General features: G+C 39.9%; 1 protein-coding gene across 3 annotated transcripts in view; it reads left to right on the top strand.

Annotated features, from left to right (window-relative positions):
• NUP93 (nucleoporin 93) overlaps nucleotides 1–14090 on the top strand; it is a 136938-nt gene that overhangs the window by 23072 nt on the left and 99776 nt on the right. The gene's annotated exons all lie outside the window — the stretch shown is intronic.

Genomic DNA, 14090 nt, shown 5'->3' with positions numbered 1-14090 from the left:
AAGCTCTTCTAAGATAGGCAGTTGCGGAAGCATTCTTGCCTTGTGTTTTGCGTCCTGGCAAGGTGAAGCACAAAGCAAAGAATACCATACAGTCGAAAACTTAGCTGGAAAGATTTTGGGTTTAGGTTTTGGATGAGGTGGTAGGTCTCTGTCTGTTTTGCAAACCTGGATTGTAGCGGGCTATCCTTCCCTTCTAGCTTTTAGACCTTTCTTGTGTTTTGGGTGGATGAACTCATGGTGATTCACTCAATAACTTTCAGGGACTGGTTTTGGGGGCAGCTTTTTTCTCAGTCAAGCTAGCTATATGGGGAGCGAGTAGCCTTTTTTCTTAAAATTTATGCTCTGTATTGTGGATCTTGTAATTGTGAGACATTGTCCTATTGATAAGCTTACATGCCATGTTTCCTGCTTTTGATCACAGTTTGATTTAGTTTATTATCTATTTTTGCTGTAAATCACCTAGTTTGATGGTTTTAAATGTGACTTGTTTTGTCATGGTCTTCTTTTCATCTTGTATTAGTTGCCTGCGTTATTAAACTAACTTTAATAGTACTGCTGTTTCTAGCAATGAGAAGAAAGCTGCTGGGTTAATGACTCAGTTAAGAGCTTGTTAGCTGTGGATCTGTAAGTTTTGAGAAGATTTGAATGGAGCTTGTCTTACTTATTGTTAATGATTTAGAAGGTTATCCTCATCTTCTACTGGTGTATAGATAATAAAGGATATCCAGAAGGGTTATGAGCCCTCATGGTTCAGGATATTGGCCAATCTCTACTGGAGCTGTAGGCTGCTGATCTGTCTTCCCAGCCCACGAAAGACTAAAGCTACCCCCACAAGTCTGTCCAGGCTTTCAGGGCACAGTTTTCTTTTTCAAATGCAGTAGAACCCCATTTATCCAAGCATCCATTATCTGGCTCTCCGTATTAACTGAACCAGGTGGTGGGGCTCAGGTTGGCCATTCTCCCGATTAGCCAGATTTTTGATGATCTGATCTGGCCCTGGTCCCAAATAGATTGGATAGTCGGGGTTCCACTGTATAAAGCTCATAAAGTAACAAAAGGTTATTCCCCTGACGAATGCAGGCTACGGGGTCCCAGAAGCTTTTCCTTTCGTGCGTTTCTATCCTGCTTCAGGGTCAGCCACACAGGATCTAGGCTGCTTCCCACAGCTCTCCTTAGCTGAGCTCTTTGAGCCTCTTGTATGAATCACCTGACCCTTCTCAGCTGGATCTGAGTATTGAAGAGGACTGGCTGCCCCAACCCCATATAAGGGCCGACCACCCTGTTATTACAGGGGGTTAGAAGGAAACTTTCCCTGGGGACAGCTTAGCTCCTCTGCCTACTGCAGGGGTTCTTGCACATTATCTGAAGTAGCTGGTGTTGGCCACTCTCTGAGGCAGGGTACTGGGCTAGATGGACCACTGGTCAGATCCAGTCTGGTGATTCGTATGTCCTCAAATTAACATCTGCAAAGCAGTATTTGTGTGTGTGAACAGCTCTAGACAAATTTCTATATAATCTGATTCCTTGTTGATACGATACTTTGTTCCTCCTCACCCTCTAGCTGTTCCTACTGTTCTTTACCACCGCCCCCTCTGGAAGATTTTCCTACTCTTTCTCAGAAAAAATTAGCAGGCCCAGGAGATCTATTGCTTGATCATAGGGTGATAGCTTTTACTGCTGCTCACTTTCTTTTATTTAAATTTTATTTTATTCCTTTGTTCCAGTTTCTGATATCTTTTTTATTAGGATTTATTAAACTTACTAGATGTCTTTCTTGACCCCAGTCCATCTAGCTTTTTGCAAGAGCTCGTCTTTCTTTCTACATTTAGATTTACTGTAACTATTCTTTTTTGATTTTGGGCCGGATGGATTTGATTTAAATCACTGGTCAGGAAGACTTGATTTAATCATAGATTTCTACATAAAAGTGCATTCTTGTTGGTTGTTATAACCTTAATACATATTCGTCACAACTCAGAGATGTAGGTTTCATTTTTATAAGGCACACACTATACATTTTTAAAGTGATTTATTTGAAAACTTTTCAGTTTAGTTTTACAGCTATATCAGAAAATGAATGATTGTTTGGTTATTTCATTTACCAAAGGTAATTGAAGCAGATATGTATGAAGTCATTGGGAGGTGAACCATCTCCAGTTCAACAGGTTAATTATTAATATTTGGAGGATTTTCTTGCCTTGCTGTATTAGGAGAAGAACATCACCGGACAAACATTTAAATTGTTTTATTTAACTAAAACAACAATGTTATGTATTCTGGATTTTTTTCTTCAACATCAAACATATAATATTTTAACAAAAGAAGCATATTATTTTTTAAATTTAGTTAAACATTCAAGTTTTTTAAAATCAGGTTTGTTTTTTGTTAAAATTGTTTTGAACTAAAATAGTTAAACAAAATATTAAAAAAAAAATTAAATCAACTATGTTAACCAGGTCAACATGAGAATCTTAAAATATTGGCTTCTGCAGCTAACTCAGTCACCTTCACCTTCATTTTCCTGTTGGTTCATAATCTGGAAAAGAAAAACAAGCTTTCCTGCTTTTTCAGGTCCCAAACAATTTCTCAATTTGGAATGAATTAGTCCAAAGGAAGAAAATATTCTTTCTTCACCGGCAGAAGAAGCTACTGCTGTTAAAAGTGAGGTTATCACTTCAACAGTCTCTGAATCCAAGTGCTTAAGTGACTTTCACCAGTTCACTGATGTGACTTTCTTTAAAACATCATCAACAAACATATTTCTTGAATGGTTCTTATTCCCAAATTGGGTCCATTTTACAGCCTGCTGCCATTATAGGTTTTCCCTTCTAGTGAGAGAATGGTATGGTAGATCTCAAGTCAATGACGGCTACACTAAGAAAGACCTCAAGACTTCTGGAATATGCTGCTCAGACTGTTTCACTTTTGTTTCTACTGCCTGTCCCCCCCTTCTCGCATTTATCTCCAGACTTCTTCTCCTTGTCCAGATCTATTCCGCCCCCAACAATCTTCTATTCAGTGAACGTTTTGAAACTTTAGAGAGAGGTCAGGGATTGACTCTGTGTACACAAATTTGCAGAGGGACAATAGGGTTGAGGTCTGTTGTTGTTATTGGGCAGGGGAGAGAGAGCTCAGTGGTTTGAGCATTGGCCTGCTAAACCCAGGGTTGTGAGTTCAGTCCTTGAAGGGGCCATTTAGGGATCTGGGGCAAAAATCTGTCTGGGGATTGGTCCTGCTTTGAGCAGGGGGTTGGACTAGATGAATCCTCCTGAGGTCCCTTCCAACCCTGGTATTCTATGATTGCTCACCTCTATTATTTATTTATTAACAGAAAAAAATATTTTAAACAAGCATGTTACTTCTGGAGACACAAGTTCACAGTTGGAGAACTGCAAAACTAAGCATCTCTGATGGTATCTTCTAGAATGAACACTGAGTCCCATTGGGTAGATAGAAAGATTAACCTAAATCTATACAGAAGCCTCTGGAACCCCATAAAATTGGTTCCCTAATCCATGAACTATTGGAACATCTTAACAAAACTTTTTTCTTAAACATTACATGACTATATTGTCTCATACTATAGAATTAGAATTTATAATCCGTATTCCATGATGAAATATTTTGAGCTATAATGTATCTTAATTAAAACTATCTTTAGATAGCTTTTTCCCTCAAAAAGCATTTTATTAAAAAAATGTGATTTTAAATAATTTTTTTTTAAATCATTGATTTTTATCCACCCTGATTTTGGGTGTCTGTCCTTACTTGTTTAAGAGTACAGTACACAATCTTGCTGTAGATTCTCAACCCCCTAGCAATAGCGCTAAAAAAACTTTTTTGTTTCCAAGCTGTTTGGGTACATGGGCCAAATGTTGTCATTTATTTGTCATCCTCTGATAAATCAAGATTGACATGCATAATATTTCTTTCTATTTTACCAAAACAACTTTAAGGTTTTCAACAATCTGGTTTCTACCAAATCTCAAGGTCTCCTCAACAGGAGGGTTTTTTGATACTGTTAAATGCTCCTTCTGTTTTTAATTTTTTTTTTTCTTTGGTGTCTGAGGCCTCACACCCAAGCTTTGAGTCTTGAATCTTTCTTCACAGATGACTGCCAGCAAAAATATATAAATTAAATAAACTGGTCATCTAAAACAGGAAGCATGACGATATTCCCGGTTTTATGTGATTTTTACAGACACAAGGGAGCTTTAGGGCTCTGCCCTTAGTCGCATTCTTGTTCAACTTCAATTTAATACAGGCACAAGGGTTTTCAGTATTTTGTGCAGGTTTGCAGGACATCATCCTCTGCTTTGTCTGAGGACATTTGCAGTCACATCTCAACTTGTCTGCTGATGTTGACAACTGTCTGTGTCTGAAAATACCTACTCAGAATATAGACAAGGCTTTGCTCTTGTCTGTAGGTCCCAGTACACAGATGTCAGCAATAGCATCTGGTTCATTTTTATTAAGGTTTTACCCAGGGCAAGAGATCTTGGGTCTGTATGCCTCTGGTTATCCTTTGCCTGTCATGTTAGTTCTGTTAAATCATGTAGGTTTTACTTGCTTGTTTGTTATTTTAGACAAAAGCTCCTGGTATTGGACCAAAGCTTTAGTGGTATTTTGGCCTGATGGTTGAGACAGTCTTTTTGCTGGTTTGGCTGCTTCTTTAGAAGCCTAGTGGTCATTTAGAATCTTTTTGCTCCTTTAGGGTCACATTACGCCATGCTACTTAGCCCTGGTCTACACGGGGTGGGGGAGAATCAATCTAAGTTATGCAATTTCAGCTACGTGAATAACGTAGCTGAAGTCAACGTACTTAGATCTACTTACCGCGATGTCTTCACTGCAGTAAGTCGACGGCTGACGCTCCCCCCGTTGACTCTGCCTCTCACTGAGCTGGAGTACAGGAGTCAATGGGAGAGCGCTCGGGAGTCGATTTATTGCGTCTAGACTAGACTCGATACATCCCTGCTGGATCGATCGCTGCCCGCCGATCTAGCAGGTATTATAGACATCCCTTTGGTAGTGTTCTCTTCTGTGAGTTGCCCCATTTTGCTCAGTGAGTGGAGTAATATGCAAGTCAAGGGATCAAGAGCGGCAGAATCTGGCTCACTCTGTCATTGTTCTAATTACTTCATTATTTTACAGTTACACTGGTTACTCTGGAAACGGATAGATAAGTAGGTTTTAATGTTGGGGGAGGAATTGTTTGTCTTGTACCGCACTGAGCATATGGTTAGCACTCGATCGCTATTCATAGTGTATTTTAACAATAAAAACTACTACTCCAAATAATTTGTACGACTTCAGTTCAGATTTATCTTTACCGACTTCCTTTGACCTAAGGCTACATCTGCGCTGGAGGTGTAAATTCCAGCACAGGAACGCATATATACCGGCGCTTTGATTGAGCTGTCATGCTAAACATAGCTGTGGCTTAAGTACGTACCTAGGATCTCAGACAGGTTTGTGCAGCTCGCCCATACCATTGTGTTTATGCTGCTGCTCGATCAAACTTAGCATGTCTATGTCTACCTGAACTGGAAGTAACACCTCCAGCTGTAGTGTAGACGTACCCTAATTGTCCTTTCTCGGTTCATTTTTGTTTGCATTCTCTAGACACAGAGGCGTTGTGTACGCTACATAGGCTCTGCCAATGCAGCTGTACTGGTATAGCTATACTGCAGAGCCCTCTAGTGTGGATGCAGTGTATGTCCACAGCAGGAGGAGTTCTGCCAGCATAGTAACACCACCGTCCCCATGGATGTTAGCTCTGCCAACGGAAGCCGTCTTCTGTCAGCATAGCTGGGTCTTCACTGGGGGTTTTGCTGGCATAGGTATGTCGGTTAGGGGTGTAGTTTCTTCACATCCCTCACTCACTTGGCTATGCCAACAAAACTTCATAGTGTAGACCCTGCCTGACCTTTTGCACTCTTAACCATATTTAGAGCAAGCATTTGCCAGGTGCTTACAATTCTAGTTACTGTTTCTTCAGGGGCAGCAAAATGTGACTGGAACGCTGCATTGGTACCGCTGTCTGCCGATGCACCTCGCATTGCAGGAGTGGGGGTGATCTTTGGGGAGGGACACCAGATCTGGTCTCTAAATTTTCCAGGCCCTATAAGAGAAAAATAACCTTTGTCTCCTGCCAATTTATTTAAGCCTCTCAGGTTTTTAAGCTCTTTTGCCTAAATTATTGACTTATTTTCTTCCTGTCTTCTTGTGTTGCAGTGCTGGTGTTCTGTAAGTGGGCTGCATGGAGAGATTAGTCTAGCAGATTTTTCTAATGAAGGCAGTCAGCATTGCAGAGAGAGGATTCTAGCAAATTTCTGTTTCCTGTAGACAGAATGGAACACAAAAGGGAAAGACAACAGGAGAGTCTTGGGCAGGGACAGGCCTATGAACCTATTGTCTTGAGTGGCTCAAAAAGTGTGAGAACCCAGGATTTCAACTTATTGGCAATCTTGCCCTATTTGGATAATTAGGAGAGTGTCTTTCTATGCTGAGCCCATTTTATACTGTACTCTTTAGTGCTGACTACAGAGAGGTGCATCAAATTAGGTCTCAATCAATTACCTGAATTATTTATCAGTAATAAAACGTAGATGACTTTTTCATAAAAGGGGTTAGTCCGGGAAAGTCTCCCACTAGAGGAGTTGGCTGGCAAACTTCTGAGAGAGATTCTAGATTCCTGGCACATAGGTGCAAGAATTTTTTTTCCACATATTTTAGGAATAACCGTGTTAAATTTTATAGAGGCAAGATAGTTTGCACATTCATTCATTCACAGCTTACAACATACAAACTAAGATCCTGATCTTACAGCTGCCTGTGTCCAAACAGCTCTATGGGTGTCACTTAAGTCAATGTGCAAGTGAAGTAGCTTGTGTGCTTGGAGCCAGCTGCAGAAATGGGGCTTCATTTGTATCTCCTAAGTCAGGGGTCGGCAACCTTTCAGAAGTGCTGTGCCGAGTCTTCATTTATTCACTCTAATCTAAGGTTTCGTGTGCTAGTAACACATTTAAATCTTTTTAGAAGGTCTCTTTCTATAAGTCTATAATATATAACTAAACTATTGTTGTATGTAAAGGAAATAAGGTTTTTAAAATGTTTAGGAAGCTTCATTTAAAATTAAATTAAAATGCAGAGTCCCCCGGACCGGTGGCCAGGATCCAGGCAGTGTGAGTGTCACTGAAAATCAGCTTGTGTGCTGCCTTCGGCCCATATGCCATAGGTTGCCTGTCCTTGTCCTAAGTGATTACAAACATTGTGACAGATAAAAGCAAGGGGCTTTGTGTCTTCTGTATTGTTACATGTGGTGCAATATGCATAGGCTTAGCAGAATTCAATTTTGATTTTTTTATCAATACATGAGTATTGATGTTTATTTTTAAGCATTTGTTTATCAATTTAAATTTTCATAGTTACACAAAATTGGTTTTAAGCATTCCCTCCCCCCCCGCCCCCATTTATCAGTATAAATTTTCACACTTGTGGGAAATTATGTATGGAGGGGTTAGACAACAATTATTTAATGACAGCAGACATTGAGATTCAAAAATTCAAAGCTTTATAACCATTAAAACACCAATTTTCAACATCTCATGTCAAATTAGACAATGTAAATAATCTTAAAACAAACTCAAGTTCTTAAGCAGCATTTTTTTTAAGCTTTGCTTATCTGTAAACGTCATTAATTGTCAATGGAAATTTTTTATGTCGGTTTGTGTGTGTATGATGAAATTGACGTTTACTGACATTAACCTATAAAAATCTGATCCTTCCATGCCTTAATATGCAGTGTCATACCCTGGTATTAAATCACTATGGTTTCTAGACCAGTGGTTTAAAAAGTCTTCTGGATTGACCTACAAGTCTACTTGTTTTTATATGTGTGAGTACAAGAGCTGTGATACAACCACTGGAAATGTGCAACTCCCACGTTTAGAGCCTGATCCAACTCCCAGTGAAGTCAATGAAAAGACTCCTATGGACGTTGAATTCGGGCCTCTACAAATACAACTGTTCTAACTGCTTAGAAAATGTTGGGTGAAATCCTAGCTCCATGAAAGTCCATGAGAGTTTTGTCTTTGCCTTCACTGGGGCCAGGATTTCGTCATTTTATCTGAGGGCCTGATCCTGTGTTTCTGATTCAGGCAAAACTACCATTGAAAGTTATTTTGTTTTGTTTTATTGTTTCTTATTGACTAGGGTACATCTTTTAAAAATCCAAATACATCAAGTCAATGGGAGTTTTGCCTGAATGAAGACTGCAGGATTAGTCCTTAAATTTGTCCAAATAGCAACTGAATATGACCAAAATTAAATATCTTGGATATTTTGAGGGTTTTTTAATACCATAGGTTTCCTACCCATGACTAATTGTGACATTTAAAAAAAAAAACCAGTAATTTTGAGGTAGCATTGTCTCTCCAAACCCTTAAACCAGGAAAATAAAATATGCTTCTTGTGGCCTCAGTGGCTGAAATCTTGATAACATTCAGGCAGTGAGTTTTGTTGTTGTTGTTTTTTTTATGATGATGATGAACATTTTATACTTTGATAGAGAAATTAAAATCAAGCTTTTTAAATGGAAACACTGCCACAGACTTAAAGGGGCGACCTCAAGTACTGTTTACCCTCCATTGTTTGCATCACCTTAGCCTGAAAATGCATGTTTCTGCCTACAGATTTTGTCCTTCCCCATTTGCCAAACATGGATTTCCCCCCCACCCCTTTCACTTTTAATGGAGCTTGAAATTAACGTAGCTTTATTTTTTTGGCAGTTTCCTTGTTCGCCCCAATCGATATTGCCTGTACAGCTGTGGGGACCTTTTACCTATTGCAGAGCCAGTGGCGAGAGCGCAAGGGCAAACTCCCCTTCTTTGGTTATGTAGGGTCAGTTGGTTGATTTCTCCCTGATCCCCATTATGTTCAGGAGAAATAGGTTACAAAAAAATGTAATGGTGGCTGCTGAATTTTTAAAATGTTGCAGAAATGCCAGACTTTGAAAATGATGTCCCTCGATGGTAGTTTTGTTCAGTTACAATCAATGCATGAAGTTTACCCCAAGGGCCAAACCCTACTTGCTTAAGCATTCCCATTGATTTCAAGCAGGATTGCATATGGACAGATAAAGGAGAAGATAAACATCCAGATAATAAAATGTGGCCAAAGGCAGTTTAACACGATAAAGGGAAAGGTGGAGAAGTGGAATTAATTTCTGACATGCAGCAGTCGGTTTTTGGAGTACAATCTGGAAGCGCATTCAGAGTGAGGCGATTGGGGCACCCTTTGAAAATATAAATAACATAAAAGAATGCAGAAATCTCTTCCACCTCAGAACTGGAGTAGGGAGTTTCCCCGATGTATCTTAGTAAAACCAAATTAAATAAAAATCTTTGTGGGGGGTGGGATAGCTCAGTGGTTTGAGCATTGGCCTGCTAAACCCAGGGTTGTGAGTTCAATCTTTGAGGGGGCCATTTGGGGATTGGTCCTGCTTTGAGCAGGGGGTTGGACTAGATGATCTCCTGAGGTCCCTTCCAACCCTAATAATCTATGATTCTATGAAATCCCATGGCCAGCAGCAGAATGGAAATATCTCAGTGAGTACAACAAGAATCCAATAGTTATCTGTGAGTGGTGTATCTTCATGGCTTGCAGTCTTCACTAGGCAGTTGGGGGGATAATTAGCTAGCTCCGTTAATATCCTGCCAGTACTTGGTCTTGCAGTTTGTGTCTCTGAATCACCAGATTGGCTGTTTGTCAAGTGTTTATTTAGTCAAGTCTTCCCAAGACCGTTGGCAATAGAAAATCAGTTGGCCTGTGATAATCAAAGATGGTACTGAAGAGTGCAGGGGATGCTCATTCATTGTCCTGTGAAGGATATATAATCAGCTGCTCCTTGCTTCCTTTGGCTGTGATGCGAGTGCTGAATAGCATCATGTAGCAGGAAACAGAGTAAATTGTTAATACAATTTTCCCACTTGGTACTTTGTCCACTCCATAGTTTACACACAACCAGCAGTTTCTCCCACTTCTTATTAGTGATTTAATAACACAGGACTGTGGTGAAATCTTAAATTACTAAGACTTTATTACTTTTACAAAATAGACTACCATACATTTAGTAGTAGACTGTGTAATATGAAGCATTATCAGTAGTTTAAACTACACTCATCACGTGAATTAGCAAAGTGCATTATTTCTGGTTTTTTGATGTACATGCTAATTCACAAAACAGAATAATTGGCAATTGGTCTCCCAGTTCCGCATGTGAAGTAATATGGTTCTAGAGCGTGGCTTCTCAACCCAGGGATTTGAAACACATCCAGGAAAGTCACAGCCATCCTTTTTATTTTATTTTATGGCTAGATTGGAAGACCCAAAGCTACAGAAGAGATGTTCTGAAACTTTATCTGTGCTAATATGATGTCACAGTATGGGGAAAAAGTAGAGAACCATTGTTGTAGTGTATATACCTGTCTGACGCATTTAAATTCTACTGCCTACTAGTGTATTCTTATAGCTCCTGTATGCTCAACCCAGATGGTTTCTGTTTGTCTCAGACAGATAGTACGGTAGGCTTAAAAAACATTTTTAAATTGGGGTTGAATATTGGGTCTTAACGCTTGGTTTTGCCCTTCTTTTACTTTGGCTGAGGGTACTGCACAACTGTAATGCTCCCGTTGAAGATTTTGCTTATCGCTCCCCATGTTGTGGCGCTCTTCATCTGAAGATCGAACACCTCTAGGAGGTAGGTGAGGGAAATAGAGATCACTTCTCCCATTGTTGAAATGCAGCCACCTCTAGAGTAGTGTGTGGAAGCTGTTTAACTCCTCGCAGCAACACTAATCAACCATTTAAAACACCGCATGCAGAGGGAATCTAGGATGGCAGAATACAATTATCTGAGTTAGAATGACCCAGGTGACAGACTTTTCCTCTTGCAAAAAGCGCTAGGGGATCATTAGTGATCCCCAAGACCTTGGCATAACATCTTACCAGAAATACAGCACTTCTAGCAGCTCAGTTCCTCCTCATACTGTGCTGGAGCATTAATTCAGTATTGACTGGGCCCTGAGCAATTCTTGTTCGCGAAGTATTGTACTAACTACTGACCTGGCTAACATCAACTTAACATGCAAATAAACTATTAGAATCTATGCTTGTGCAGTGCAGGAAAAGCGTAGCTGCTCTATTTCATCAATAAGATTATAGAAATTGAACATCTGTAAGCAGATGCAGTATTTTAGACAGGTTCCTGCAATCTGCAGCTTTAGCTTCTTCCATGTATAGCCTGTAACAGCAATTACTCTGGTTCAAGGGACCTATTGATTTTTAGGCTCAGAATGTAGTTTTGTGAAACATTAATCAGTTTTGTTTTGTAAGACATTGATGCTTCCATGAATTTTGAAAAGAAAACCTTGAAGACAATGACTTTATCAGGATGGATTTTAGGGTTTCCCAGCAGCTGTTTGCAGCCGGGATGCAGAAGCTTTGTGCTAGTGAGCAGGAACTTGACAGGGGAAACGGAGTATAAACAAAAGTGAAACGGACTGCTCTCTTCGCCTTGTCTGAGCTTAGAGAAATGGAAAAAGTGAAGAACATTAATGACAAAAAAAAAATTAGATTTATAAAATATCATCTAAGCTCTTGTTAATAACAAAGGGAATACATCTTGTTTTCAGAAATATGGAATTTTTAACCTGATAGGGTCCCCAAAAGCACAAATATCACTTTCTTTCATGGAAACAAAAAAGGTAAATAAACATGGATGCTTTGGGCTCTGATTCAGGAGCTAAACTTGGTTCATGGTCATGCATAAGTACAGTAGTGCTGATTCTCTTAGGTGGAAGCAGCTTCTCAGCCCCACTGCATTGTAATGACCAAAGTATAGCAATGGATTAATAGATTTTTACGGAGACACATTCTCAAGATTGTTGGGTCTAAACTTGAACATTTACCTGCTTTGATCAGGCATGATCCTTCAGTCCTTACTCTTCAAATGGAAGAACTAAATGAAACTTTAGGGAAATTTTCCACACACCATGAAAAGCTTGTGCTGACTTTTAATAAACTTTCCTGAGATGAGCCTGTGAAATTTCATGGGGAGCAGGGGAGGGGAGTGGTTTGAACATATGGCTTACATTTATAATGGGAAGCCAGCTACAATCTTAACTATGTTGTTTTAGTTCAATTCTTGTTGGTTTGCAGCAGTGCTTAGAGGTCCCAACTAAGGTCAGGCCCCATAGCGCTAGGTGCTGTATCAAAACAAGAGTCAGTCCTTAGCCTGAAGAGTTTGTAAATTGAATAGACCAGACAAAGAAAGACCAGGCTACAGGAAGTATTAAGTCCATTTTAGAGTTGAGGAACTGAGGCACAGAGAGATTTAGGTCTGGATATTTAAAGGTATTTAGTCATTGCTATCCTCAGTGTTTCAACGCCTAAATCTCATTTTCAAAAGGGATTTTGGCACTGAAGAGCCAAAATCCCATTGACAGTCACTTTTGAAAATGGCATGTAACCATGTAACTCACTCAGACTTGGCAACGCTGAGTTAAGCAATGCCCAGATACTCTTAGAAATCTGGGTACAAGTCACTTGCACAGTGAGTCTGTGGCTGAGATGGAAATTAAACTCAAATCTCTTGTGCTCTAATCACAAGTCTGTCCTCCTGCTCCAGCTTTCCCCTGGTATAGAGTGGTAGCGTAGTTTAAGTGTGAGGCTGGGTGTGAACAACTTTGGAGTTGCGCTCTCCACTCAGCCACTGATTCTTTCATGGAAAATCACTGAGCCTCTCTGCATTTTAGTTCCCCTCCAGTGGAAGGGGGTTAAATACTGTCATGCTGTCTGGAGTGGTGCCAGTCTCGGGTCAGACTGTCAGAGAACAGGGCAGACGACCCAAACTGGTGGCATATTCTATAATTAGATTTCACCACACCAGTAATAAACGTGAGCTCACTACACCAGTCTTGCCATCGATTCACAGTCCCCGTTAAGCTCTCCAGCCAATCTTACTACCCAAACTGGCCTTTGTGATAAAAGGTTATTGAAACCAAAAAGCACATTACAGTAGGTTTCTCCCAATTCCAAAGGAGCAGCCACTTACCCCATGTCAGTAGATACTACAGATATCTCACCAAAGACAACCTGAAAGCCAGTTTCTTTAGTAAACTAACTAAAGGGTTGTTATCTATGAAAAGAAATGAGTTAGTGAGAGGTTAAAGCAGGTAAAATACATTAACAAGTGAGTCAAAGTTTGTAAATCCAAATGATAGCAGAGATGTAGTAATCTGCCAGTCTCCAAAAGTCTTTGGAGATCACTGTCCGCTCATTTAGTAACTCCTCCCCTGCTAGAATCAAAACTGTCCAGAGATACAGGATTGTTCCCAGGGTTCATTTTTACAGCTGTTCTCCCAGAAAGCAGTCTGTCAAGCGTTCCCATTGCAGCAGAGGTCTGTAAATTTCCCATTGTTGAATGCAACATCCATGCTTTGAAGTTAGCATGCTTCTCATTTGCAGTTCTAAGGCTACAGTCCTGATAGGCCTCTCTCATATCCCCCCTTAGTTGTCTCTTTTCCAAGATGAAAAGTCCCGGTTTTATTAATCTCTCCTCATGTAGAAGCTGTTCCATACCCCTGATAATTTTTGTTGCCCTTTTCTGAACCTTTTCCATTTCTGATATACTGTTTCTGAGATGGGGCGACCAGAACTACATGCGATATTCAAGATGTGGGGGTACCATGGCTTTACATAGTGGCATGATGATATTTACTGTTTTATAATCTGTCCCTTTCCTATGATATTTACTGTTTTATAATCTGTCCCAATTCCGAGTATTGTTAGCTTTTTTTGATTGCTGCTGCGTATTGAGCAGATGTTTTCAGAGAACTATCCACAATGACGCCGAAGATTTTTCTTGAGTAGTAACAGCTAATTTAGAACCCATCGTTTCGTTTGTATAACTGGGATTATATTTTCCAATATGCATTACTTTGCATTTATCAACATTGAATTTCATCTGCCATTTTGCTGCCCAGTCACACAGTTTTGCGAGATTCCTTTGTAAATTTTTGCGGTCT

Source organism: Mauremys reevesii, linkage group 16 (genome assembly GCF_016161935.1).
Source record: "Mauremys reevesii isolate NIE-2019 linkage group 16, ASM1616193v1, whole genome shotgun sequence".
NCBI classification, from domain to species: Eukaryota; Metazoa; Chordata; order Testudines; family Geoemydidae; genus Mauremys; species Mauremys reevesii.
The sequence above is the reverse complement of the archived record's forward strand: the minus strand, read 5'-3'. Positions and strand labels throughout refer to the sequence as shown.